Source organism: Limulus polyphemus, unplaced genomic scaffold (assembly GCF_000517525.1).
Source record: "Limulus polyphemus unplaced genomic scaffold, Limulus_polyphemus-2.1.2 Scaffold3492, whole genome shotgun sequence".
In the NCBI taxonomy this organism is placed as follows: Eukaryota; Metazoa; Arthropoda; class Merostomata; order Xiphosura; family Limulidae; genus Limulus; species Limulus polyphemus.
Genome location: NW_013669102.1, coordinates 50,311 through 63,957, shown reverse-complemented (window position 1 = coordinate 63,957; position 13,647 = coordinate 50,311).

Genomic DNA, 13,647 nt, shown 5'->3' with positions numbered 1-13,647 from the left:
AATATCAGAAGCAAGTCTTTCGGTGTCTTATTATAAACATTCACTGATTTATCCAACAGAACTAAAGCTGAAGAAACAATATCAGAAGCAAGTCTTTCGGTGTCTTATTATAAACATTCACTGATTTATCCAACAGAACTAAAGCTGAAGAAACAATATCAGAAGCAAGTCTTTCGGTGTCTTATTATAAACATTCACTGATTTATCCAACAGAACTAAAGACTGAAGAAACAATATCAGAAGCAAGTCTTTCAGTGTCTTATTATAAACATTCACTTATTTATCCAACAGAACTAAAGCTGAAGAAACAATATCAGAAGCAAGTCTTTCAGTGTCTTATTATAAACATTCACTGATTTATCCCACAGAACTAAAGCTGAAGAAACAATTCTTACCGTGTCATATTGCCCCCCAGTAGCACAGCGGTATGTCTCCGGACTTACAAAGCTAGAATCCGGGTTTCGATACCCTTGGTGGGCAGTGCACAGATAGCCCATTCTGTAGCTTTGTGCATAATTACAAACAAACAAACAAATTCCGTGTCATATTATAAACATTCACTGGTTTATCCCACAGTATCTGAAGCAAGTCTTTCAGCGTCTTATGATAACAATCTACTGATTTATCACACAGAATTAAACTTGAGGAAACAATATCAAAAGCAAGACTTACAGTGTTTTATAAGAACAATAATACTGGTTTATTCCAGAAAAATAAAACCGAAAACTATATGTGAAACAAGTATTTCCATGTTTTATAATAGCAGTTTACTGGTTTATCAAACATAACTAAAACTAAAGAAACAGTATAAAAATAAAATCTTTAGTGTTTTATAATAACTATTCATTGGTGTTTTCGCATTGAACTAAATATGAAGAAAAAATATTGGAAGGGAGTCTTTCAGAATATAATTTTCCATCCACCTTGCCTAGTGTTTAGATATTTATGTAACTCTACAAAGTCTCTTCGAGAATGCTGGTAGAAAGTAATTACATAATTTACTTTACCCTCAACTATGCCTAGTGTTATAAATATTTATGTAACTCCACAGAGTCTCTTCGAGGATGCTGGTAGAATGTAATTACATAGTTTAGTTTATCCTCAACTATGCCTAGTGCTATAGATATTTATGAACTCTACAAAGTATCTTCGAGGACGCTGGTAGAATGTAATTACATAATTTAGTTTATCCTCAACTATGCCTGGTACTATAGATGTTTATGTAATTGTACAAGGCCTATTCAAGGATGCTGGTAGAATGTAATTACATAATTTAGTTTATCCTCAACTATGCCTGGTATTATAGATGTTTATGTAATTGTACAAGGCCTATTCAAGGATGCTGGTAGAATGTAATTACATAATTTAGTTTATCCTCAACTATGCCTGGTATTATAGATGTTTATGTAATTGTACAAGGCCTATTCAAGGATGCTGGTAGAATGTAATTACAAAAGTTAGTTTCCTTGAAAGCCGTGGTGACAAGAACTATATACATCATTTCTATTCCATAATACTTTCAAGTCATGTTATATGGCTCCGTAAATCTTAACGGTTCTCTCTTTTCACTGTCCTTACTGATATATAGTATGTGTTTTTCTTGTGAATTTTACAATTTTGCCTAAAGTGTACTACGTTTTAGTACATCTTATTAAATGTCATTATTCTGTGTAACTCTATCGCCCTCTGGTTACACTTCGAAGGCAGAATTTTTAACCCTTATGCTTTAAAATAGAAATTTTTAATTTTGTGTTGTAATATTTTTTTCACTGATATTGCACTTATTTGATTGAAACAGTACTTCTCATATATTTGCAGATCCTCTAATATTATCTAATATACATCATAATGTGATGTACATAACTGCAATGATCTTTGTAATAATGATTTGCACTTTTCTGTTCTAAAATTTGTGCGCTCGGAGTTTTATTTTATTTTATTTATTTATTTTTGTTGTTGTAATTGCTCATATTGGATACTTTGACAATATTACATAGTCAACTCTGGCCGACTGTGGTGATCATTACGTGGCCTTGAGAACGATATGTTAGATTTCAGTGGTCGACTGACCGAGTTCGTGTCCATTAAGTACGGCAATGCTCACGACCAACGCCCTATATTTTACATACCTTGCCGGCAGGAGACAACCTACATAGAACAAAACAAATCACCACAAAACAAAAACCTCTTTTTCAGAAAAGAATGAAAAAAACAAAAACAAAACAGTTGTATCGATTGCGCTAACTTGCTTGTGCTCTTATTTATATCACTAACAAAAACCAAATTATATATGAAAAAAGTATATTTTTGCTAAAAAAAGAAGTAAACATCGTTATCAGTGAATCTCATTTCACAGACAAATTAACTAGGAATTACGAAATAAAATGGACAAATTTGATCCTTCTAGAGTTTATTAGGCTTAGCTATGGTCAGATCAAAGTCGGTGGTTCTAGAATAACTATAACTCAAACAACAATAACAGTCTATAAAATAGGGTGAAAAAATACAATTTAATTGCTAAGCATTTAATATCTATCTTATTTCCGAGCCGTGCATTACACATTCAAAGTTTTAGTTTATATTCTTTGAGTTTTACCTATCTAACACAGAAATCAATGCCATTAGTCTGGCATTCTTTCCTTTACAGCAGTCGATCTGGCTTTTGTATTCAGAGCAAACGAGCTGACACTCTTATAATGAAAGTGTTCACTGGGATTCATGTTTAGTCTGCCTCTTTTATTAGGTACAATCCTTCTGACGATCCTTTGTTTAATCCTCCTTCCCCCAATTTGTTCATTTGAAATGATCAATCTAACTCATTTATTAAGATAATTATTCTGGCACGCTTTCATCCAGAGCGGTCAATCTAACCTGTTTTATGTAGTGTGGTTAATCTAAGCGTTATTGAGAATGTTCAGTCTGACTCATCTTTTCAGAGCAACCAATCTCACAATCCATTAGCGGGGATTATTGGTACGCTGCAGCACTGTTAGCAATATATATTATAACACTGTAGAAGCAAATTATTATTAATATTATCATAAGTTTATTTATTATTATTATTTTACTACAAAAGTACTGGCGACGGTAGAAAAATAACAGAAAATAATCGTTCTTTAAAAACTGTACTGACGATAGTAAGAAGTTGCATAATAACAACCTGTATTATGCAACACTACGGACAACAGCAGTAAACAATATAATAATATTTGTAACTCAACATTACTGAAGACCAATATTTATGGCGCTTTTGAATCCTTCTTAACTCATCGTATTGATTTAATGTGCGAATAATATTATGGCATTGCGCTTAAATTATTATTCGATATTATATAGCGAACTAACTGTTTAATGATCACATTGAGATTTCTTTTCATTTTATCAAAGGCAAAATTTAAAATATAATCTGAGATGTAACGGCCTTATGCATTGTTTGATTCGCAACCCTCTGTTGTGGACTGTAGAAAACAACATATAAAGTAATGAATTTTGTAAACACAACAGTATAACAGTGCTGTTAGTAACTGAATTATATTATTTCCACGACTTTTTTAAAAAGATTGACCTTAACGATAGTGCTGTTAACGATGGGGTGTGGATTCTCTGAATTATGCTTTGTAAAATAATGCTGTTTGTAGTTAACTTATCTGACTCTTACGTTCTAAGAGAATAATGCCGTTGAACATTAGGTGATCTAACTTTACCTGATTTATAACTTTATGTACCAGTGTTATTTATAGTTTACTTTCTTTCTGGGCATAAGTGTTACTGTGATAATGATATAAATTATATCAGTCTTTAATAGCTGAGTAAAAAGCAGTGTATGATAGTACAATTACATTATCAGTTGCAAGTTCCTTCCGACGAGACCTTTCGGTCAATACCAGAGCTCTAAAGCTGAGGTATGACATAAAAAAGTCTTATTTGAAACTTTATTTATGAGATATAAATCTTATTGTGATGTCATATCAAACCTAATACCAATCATTGGATCATACTACATTTATTACAAACTGATGGATTATGCTTCATCAGCTTAGGCGTTATATACCATGTTCAAAAACTTAGATTTATCTATTTTTACTTTGCAGTTTATGTAACTATGTCAACTTTAATTATGATGTTCTCCATGAAAAAACAAACAAACAATCTTATACCCATCTACTCTGACGATCTTTGGAACTGAGTGAAAACCTCATTGGCAGAGACAATCAACTGATGTGTAAATAAAAATATGCGAATATTGTATCATCTTTTTTGTATGTGAACTACTCAGTCATTTATGTTCGAAGCTGCTAACTCAGTGACTTTAAATGTTCCTTGACGAAAACGTATTACACAAGAAAAAACTTGAATCTACTTTTCATATCTGTAAATCTGTTAAGGTATTTTTGCTCCAAAATCAGAGGTAGAAAATGGAGTTAACTCTGATGATAAGAACACTATGTTGTATAATATTGACTCAACTATGATGAGGAAGATGTTAGCAGTACTTATTTAATAGGAGTCAGATGCGGAAATGCTAGTACAGGAGCAGATTAAGATGTTGATCTCCTAATTGTTATGGCTGGAATTAACTGCTTGACTAGCAGTTGGGACAGTTGTTTGAGACAAATTAATGGCTGAAAGGAAGTGGGATTCCTTTCTTACTGGTTAATGTTAGGATGTCTACAAAAGTTTTTGTGAAAATTGCTCAACAGTACAGTTCGGACAGTCAGTTAATTGGAAGATCAATAACAGTAAGATAATTATGACCACTTCTTTCAGAGCTATCGAGAGATTCTGGGTATTTAGGAAGACAACGGCATGTCTATCTACTGAGTTAGATAGTAGATCTATGAAACAGATCGAGTGGGACTTTCTATAAACAAAGTTAGAACAGCGTAAGTAATCAAATAAGATCCTAGAACGATAGACGTTTTTGACTGATGATGATAATGGCTGTGAACTTTGACATCCCAATATTAACAAAGGCACTTTGCAAAGATTGCTTTCTGAGAACTCAGGTAAAACGTTATGGTAAGTTAGTGAATTTTTGAGTGTTCTAACATGTGAGCCAAAGCGACCTCCTAAAATATTCTAGTGTAAGACCATACCTGTTGATCTGGTAGGTTTGGATTAGCTTTCCTAAGGTGCAGTCTAATTGTATGAGTTAATTTTCTTCCTTGTATAATTTTGTGGATTTTCCACCTAAAACTGTCAGGGGTTCTTGGGATAACGGCCAAAAACACGGCTAACAGCAAGGATACCCAACAGGTGACCTAAGGCAAAGTGGTTATAGAGACTTTTGTTGGTTTGCCTGTCAATCATAAATAAAACTAATTATTACTAAATGTAATTTTTATTGAATATTGACAACTCTTCTGGTAGAAAGTATTATATAATTGGAAACACTTAATGAATTCCAAAGCAAAATTCAACTACTTCTTTAGATAGACATCTGATATTGTTTTCTGTTCTGTTTAGTTCTGTGGAGTAAACCAGTAAATTATAATAAGACAATAAAATACTTTTGGTTCTTATGTTATTCCGCCAGCTTTAGTTCAGTGATATAAATCAGCAAATTGCTATTAAGAAATTAAAAGACTTGATTCTGATATTGTTTCCTTCTTTGAGGTGGCAGGAAACAGTTATTGCAGTCTTACAATATTTTATGGAAACAACTTTAGTGTCTTGTGTATCTCCTACTACACAGTTTGCTGGAGTCAACCAATAGATCTGGCAACTTGATGGGTGTTGAATTCTCCTTGGGGATTGCCTTGTCCGATGTCTGATGACACTTATTGAATTTCTGCAATAACTTCCACAGGTGAAGGTACGTGTCATGGTCATAGTGCATCGGCCATAGAACCCATCAACTCAAATGTATATATGGTATTACACAAGGCCCCTGGGGTCTCGAGGAACACCTTTTTCATGACAAGTATCACGTAAAGCTGCCCTTGCATTACATTCATTGCATTAGAAAAACTTCAAGTGTTATGAGATCTTTTGAGATAAACTCTGTTTTGGGGTATATCTGCAGACAGGCTAACACATCTCACACCTTTATCAGTTTATGTATATATAGAAAAAATAAGGTAAGAGGTGACGTCATGTAGGGTAAGTGGTGCTGCCAGTGAGAAAAACTACAAAGTCTGGAGATGTGTTGCCCTAAGCTCCATGTGTACGAACACTTAATCTTGTTGATATACTTGTTACAGTTTGGGAGTTGGGAGTTATAAACAACAGAGTACATGAAGTAACTTTGTGGGTATTACAGAATGTTTTATTTCGACATTATTTTTGAATAAGGTAATGGTTGATGCGAATTTATTTTGATTACATTTCATTGTGTTATTATCAGATGACTTTTATGTTGGCTGCATAAATGTAACTCTGGATTTATGTATGAAATCAAGCACCATTTATTTATTTATTTGTCTTATGTATAACTTGTGTTAGAAGACATGTTAGTGCTTGTAAAAAAACGAGTAGATAATCTAAATTTAGTGGCTGATGTAGGGTATTAGTTGACAATTCTCTCGACATTTCTCAATAGAACTGAGGCTCTATCATAACACCCAGACAATAGTAAAAGAAATTATAATCCACTCACTGGGGCCGTGTGGTCAAAGGCCTGACTAATGTAATTGTATGTGTCCTGTCAAAGAGAATCTAAGTGGATTGGACATTCAAAGGTTTGGAACAAGTACATATTTGAAGTATAGGAGTGCGCGTGTTTTCCATTCCTTCTGTAAGATGTGGAATGTATACTACAACCAAATTAACTTTGTCCTAAAAAACTTGGGTCAAAGTCTAATTAACCGCGACATTTAACCTTGCATTTCCATCCTTGTCTGGTTATTTTTTTCCAGCAGAAATTCTGATCTATCAGAGGTTGAGATGTATTGGAATTGTCAATCCTTATTTGTGTTATAAAAAGCTGTGATTTTTAACATTGGCTATCTTACTTCTAGTTTTGATATGCCAGTGTAAGAGTTACTTGTCTGGCTATTTCTAATGGAGAACGGATTCTTTTAGGTTTAGAGCACACCAATCTCATGTCAGCAACACCAGAGAAGAGTCTGGAGACAACAATGGAGAGCAACACTGCCACAGAGTCAGACTTTGTTCCAGATCAGCCAAGAATCTCTTCAAACTTTCCATTTTAACTGAATTGGTGGCATTATAACACTGATAGCCGAAACACCACCATTGTCATCAAAGCTCAAGAGAATGGACTCATGTCGGGAGGTAAAGGCTTGATACCATGAATGCCTAGTGGAAGGATGTGCCAGCTGGTGTAATGATGAGGTGCGTCATGAGAAAGTAGTTCATAAGAACTTTGTAACCAAAGAAGAATAAAGCAACAACATTTGGAGAGAACCAGGAGTTCTATTTTCAGCTTGAGAAATGTAATCACTACAGCCGATTTACTGCTTATCCTTCCAACCATCGTTTCCGAGGGGTTTGACAATGCCATGGTGAAGTATTGAAGACAGAACAGTCAGATCCAAGCCTTCAAGTGGACTGATACTTAGGTATTCTGACAGTGCATCCTAGACCACTATTGTGGGTGATCCAAACCCCTGAGACCAGCAGTTGGTGAAGGAAAACTACCAGATGAAGCAGGAATTAGCATGCCTCAAGAGGGTCATTCAGAGAGCCAAAGAAATACTCCAGAAAAACACCATAAAAGTTAGCAATCTATGGAGGATATCGATAATATGTTGTCATTCCTCTAGAGACACTCATAAATAAAGTATGCATTACATAGTTTACCTTATTGTTGCCCTTCGATGTTTCAGACGTAAGTCTGGAGGTTTATGACGCTACAACTCGGGTTTCTATATCCGCATTGGGCAGAGCACAGATTGCCCATTGTGTAGCTTTGCGCTTAACAACAAATATACAAACAAAAACCTTGTTGTAAGCTTTATTTTTTTACTTTACTTTAATATAGAATATTAACTTTTTATTTTATGTAAGTTCTGTATTCAATGATATTTTATGGTGTATAGGGCGCTCGACTCGTAATATGAGGGCCGCGGGTTCGAATCTCTGTCATCGAATATGCTCGCTCTTTCAATCGTGGGGGCGTTATAATGTGACGGTCAATCCCACTATTCACTGACAAAAGAATAGCTTAAGGGTTGGCGGTGGGTCGTGTTATCTAGCTGCCTTCCCTCTAATTTATCACTGCTAAATTAGGGACGGCTAGTGCAGACAGCCCTCGAGTAGCTTTGTGCGAAATTAAAAACAAACCAAACCAAATCATCAAGTATATATCATCATGTTTCATGAATTCTTATTTAGTTATATTTATTTCGTTACTATGAGTTTGTAACAATTTCAATTTTGCATGCAGTATATTTATTGTGTGCTATTTATAAAGGTTTTTATTTAATTTTGTATCCAGTTTTATTTAGGTATTAATCTCGTAGGTTTTATTTATCTTGTACAAGCTGGAGTACCCGTCCGTTGGACGTATGAAATAAAAACTCGCTTGTAACAAAGGATAGTAAATTGTGCTTCTATTTTTTTTCTTAACATAATAAACATTAAAAGTGCAATAAAAATACATAAAGGTGCCAATACTGAAAAGAAAGATATACTGTTTTCAATAATTCCATCAATATGAAATTAGATGGGGATACAGTTCTTCCCTCCCCCTCATGTCATCTTGTATCACTGTGTTAAGTTGTGCTGAGTTGGTAGTTTTCCGAAATAAGATATGAAATTAGATGGGGGTCATCCTATATCACTGTGTCACGTTTGGTACTGATTGATCAAGAAATGCGGAAACGTATAAGAAACAGATATGGAATGATAGATGTACGACCGTGTATTTTTCCCGGACACACACACACACTTTGCTTTATATAGTAGATAATTAGATACTCAATTTCAATTTATTTTGTACCGTTTTTAGTTTTGTACTATATTGAATCTAATCTAGTTATTGTATTTTTTGTATTAATAAAGTGCCCTTTGTTTCTATACGTGTCATGATGTCAATGTTGATTATTTAATTCGACTACTAATAGTTGATTGTTTAGGTTGAGACCTAGGAAGGACCTGAGTTAAAGAGGGTGGAAGGGTGTTTTTGTATCAGTTGGAAAACATATGTTTTTACTCTTTTGTAACTTAGGAAGGAACATATTCAGATATATTAAAATAAATTTGCCTAAAGTTGCCTGCAGGTGTTCTGCATATGGCAGACATTCTTGTGACTTGGATGAAAAGAGTTGTAATCTTGCATTAATACTCGCATGTTTCTAGAGCTACATACTACAGTGAACACTTCACGGAGCTTAGACTTTACCATGCTCTTCAAAGTATAAAGTATTAATGGGTGGTATGGAGAATGTACAGAAGTCTTGTACAGGTAAATATGAGTAATCTCCCCTTAAATATATACATTGCAAATAGACGCTGATTTAGGTAACCTAGGATTGTGGGATACCACACTAGAACTTTCTACCCACGGGATACTGAAACGGATTTCAAAAACTTTAAATTTAGATTTACTAAGGTCAGTAAGTTTCTTCAAAATTCTTCTTACAGAGCTATCTTGGAATCAGAAGCTATATTAGCAGACAAATTTTATATATTTCATTTTTTAACTTTTCTGTTTTTATTACATAACGTTGGTTTAGTCTGGTTTGTTTGTTGTTAAGAACAAAGCTTCACAATTGGCTATGAGTGCTCTGCCCACCTCGGGTACCAAAACCCAACTTTTAGTGTCGTAAACCAACATACTTGCCGCTGAGTCACTGCGAGGCACTCAAAGTTGGAGTATTCATTTTAATAAACAACTAATTCTAGTTTTTATCAAAACTTTACGGGTTCTAATCCTTAAATGATGTAACCTCGTATTGTTTTATATGGGAGATTACAGTTATAATTAATAACAAATAAATTAGATAGAGGTTTGAGATAGTTTATCTTCAAAACTGGGTGTTTTCTTTAACTACTGGAGTCCAGTTTTAATAAGAAGTACACTCATGGTTGATATTAATTACAGTCGAAACTCTGATACTATTATTTTCCACCAATTGTTCGTGCACATGTGGTAGAATAGACCACCACCTCCTTACAAAGCAGAAAAAAGTGTAGTGACGATTGAGAATTGCTTTGACTGTCTCTGAGATGTCCTTCCAAAATATCATAAAATACTTCAATTGGATTCAGGTTGGGATTCTTTTCTGGAAGCGGTGGACACAGTAAATAGCCCAATGTGGCTTTGTTCTTAAACACACAAACAAACTTTTCTGGAAAAACAACAGATTATGGACCATTTTTTTCAAACTACTACTGGACAGATGTACGATATGCCATGGTATCTATTATGCTGAACAAGATATGGTCTTCCCGCATTGAAATTTATCAACACACACACACAACAACGCATATTGTTGCAATACAACAAAACATTTATGGCTCTTTTAACCACTACCAGTGAGACAAGTTTACACCAGCTACAACCAGCCCACATCATTACATAACTATACCCTCACAATTCTTCATATATTCAAACCCATATACTTCTTTCCAAAACAAGAATGAGTAACATGATTTATTATATACATGGTGGTTTTGTATTGTTGTTTAAGGTTTAATAGGGCATGAAATTGATGCCTTCTGTTTACAGCAATGGCGAGTGGCTTAAGAGTAACTGCTTGCTTCCATGAAACCTTGTAGCATGGAGTTACCTATACGCTTTAGATGAACTGACCCACACTAATTTAGACTTAATAGTATTAGCAAAAACTTAACTTTCGAATAATGCAATAAAACATTCGAGATCATTAGATACCGATTTCCCAGTTTATCGGAGTTAAGGAGAGAACCGTCACTCAACAGAAACTGTGAGCTCATTACATTCCTATAGGATGAAAGCTGTTCCTCGGAGTGGCTAAAAGTTGATTCTGTATGTCTCAGACTGCAGTAACTGGGGTTCTTAAAACGAAAGTTGTTTCTTTTTCTGACAACAGTTCATCCCATCTGTATTTGACTGAAGATTAGCTACTCTGTGTGGTACAGAAGCTATTACTCGAGTCAACAGTAGCTGATCTTATGTGTAAACGACAGAAGTTGTTTTTCCTCTGACACCAGTTGATCTAATCCGTATTTGACTGAAGGTGGCCTAAAGGTAACAAAAGTATAACAGACAACTCCTGTTATAAAAAAATAACACTTTAACTTAAAAAGATGTTCCAAAGGCAGTACGAATCACGGATATTCAGTGCCAACAATACTGGAATCCTATTTAAAAATATGTTCTAAAATAATACAAAAAAAAACAAAACAAACAGAAGTTAGAACATTAGATGACCCGTTTCTATGTTTTTAAAACTTTTTTTATTAAAATACTTGTATTCAAAAGGTATTCGTTGTTGAAGATGCTATTAACCATTCCATACTTATAGTGTTTCGTATGACATACAAAAATAAAATGAAAATAAATTACATTGTACACGGGTTGTATTTCACTCACACGTACTTACAAGAAAATATCACTTATGTATTCCATTATAGAAAGCATTTCTCCAACAATAAGATTTAGAGTTTCAGAGTGAATAGAATATTAGACCTTTAAATTAATGAAGTTTATTCACAAAATTCAAGTAAACCAAGATATTAAATAAAAATAACTTAAGATTTTGTTTGTTTTTAAGGACATTGCTACAGAATGAGTTGTCTGTGCTCTGCCCGAAACCACAATTTTAACATACAAGCCCTCAGATTTGCCATTGAGCCACAGGGAAGGTAGAGGGAATTCTTAAGAACATGACTTCGAAAACTAAGTAAAGAAGAAAGACAAAAATTTCCTGTTTTCTTTTTTTTCAAAGACACTTTTAAAATTATCAATAGAACGTATTCATACTGAAAGATTTGACTTTTATCTTGAGAGCATCAAAATTATTCATTTATCTACTTAAGCATCTCATTTTACAATTTAATAAAGTGTTTCTCGTGGAAGGGTCTGTAAGACATTATTTTGTTTTATAGTACAAAAATGAAGAAAGAAATGATTAAGCATAACATTACGAAAACGTGGAGGGATACTGACATTACCATGCTAGAACAACTAGAATAAGAAGTTATATTTAGCAATTAAAGTATTAAATTGAAAATGACAGCTATTGGAGTAATTATGGACTGAAATTAGGTTATATTAGCTAACCAGTGAGAACAACGTATGAAGTTGATATTTAGACAGAGCAGGCCTAGAGTTCAATGAGTATGAAACGGTCACAGCTTCGAATAGTTCTGTTACATAATTCGGCTAGGCTTAACGTCAGTAAAGAATTATGACAGTATATATACCCAGGAAAAGGTTAAACCTCTGGTTATTGTTGATATATATATATATATATAAATAATCAAGTTTGATTTCGTATTAGGTTTATGAGTCACCTGTCAATCCCAAATGAATCTAGTTGAAAGGCCGCTACCTTATAATATGGGAAATATCTTTATTTTTTTCGTTAAAAAACAACTTGGATGTTGGTAACTGTGTTGTAGCGTATGGCTATTTTTCAGTTGTAGTATGCTAGAAATTTTTATAAAAATTATTTATTGCGGATGAAACTTTTTGTGGATCTCTAGGTATACATGTATATATTATTTACAAAGGTAAAAAATAAGTGAAATTTGGAAGATGAGATTATGCTTATATTTCACAGGACTAGAAAACAACACTTATTATATACACACACTTAAGCAGTGTTATTTCTCTTTTTTTGTAACTTATACTGTTACTGGATTGGTAGTACAAATAAAGTAAGTATTTATATTATCGGTATTTTGACGTTGCTTCATGCATAGATAGCGGCGATTTGCATGTGTGCAACTGTTTTTTCTTCTAAATACGTAAATAAATTTAACTACAGGATACGTGTATAAAAGATTAACATATTCGCGATAGCTAGCTAGCTAGAAAAGGAGAAGAGGCAAACTTCATGAAGATAATACAATAAACCACCGCCTCATTTTTTTCAACATCAAAAATATTCTGTTTTATCCATTTCCACAATGGTTACGTTTACAGAACATATACATTTGTTGCAGATTCTGACATTATACTAGTTTAGTGACTTAAAAGTCACTCTTCAGCGACCAGAATAATTAGTAAAGGATATACATAAAAAAAATTTGTTTTGTTTATTTTAGAGCAAAGTCACGTTAGTTTATCTGCTGTTTCTGCCGCGAGGAATCGAGCCTCGGATTTTAGTGTTGTAAGTCCGTAAACTCACCACTGTCCCACCGAGGGATACATTAGAAAGAGTTATTAAAATGAAGAACCGAAAAAAAATACATTATCAAGATCATAAAATATAAAAAGAATGTAAACTAAAACGAATTGATTAAATTTTCACTATATGATGAACATTATTTCGAAAGAAATATAAAAATACATGTTTTCAAGCCTTGCATGCAAATGTTTGAAACCAACATGAGAAGTTTTATAACTAGTGTGGAACTTCACTGGTCTTTGAACTCAACATGAGAACTCTGGTAAATGTTGTGAAACGTTAGGGGCCCATGAAATCAACAGAATTTGATACATATTGAGGAGTTTTACCAGTCTTTGAAATCAACAGGAGAACTCTGGTAAATGTTGTGAAACGTTAGGGGCCCATGAAATCAACAGAATTT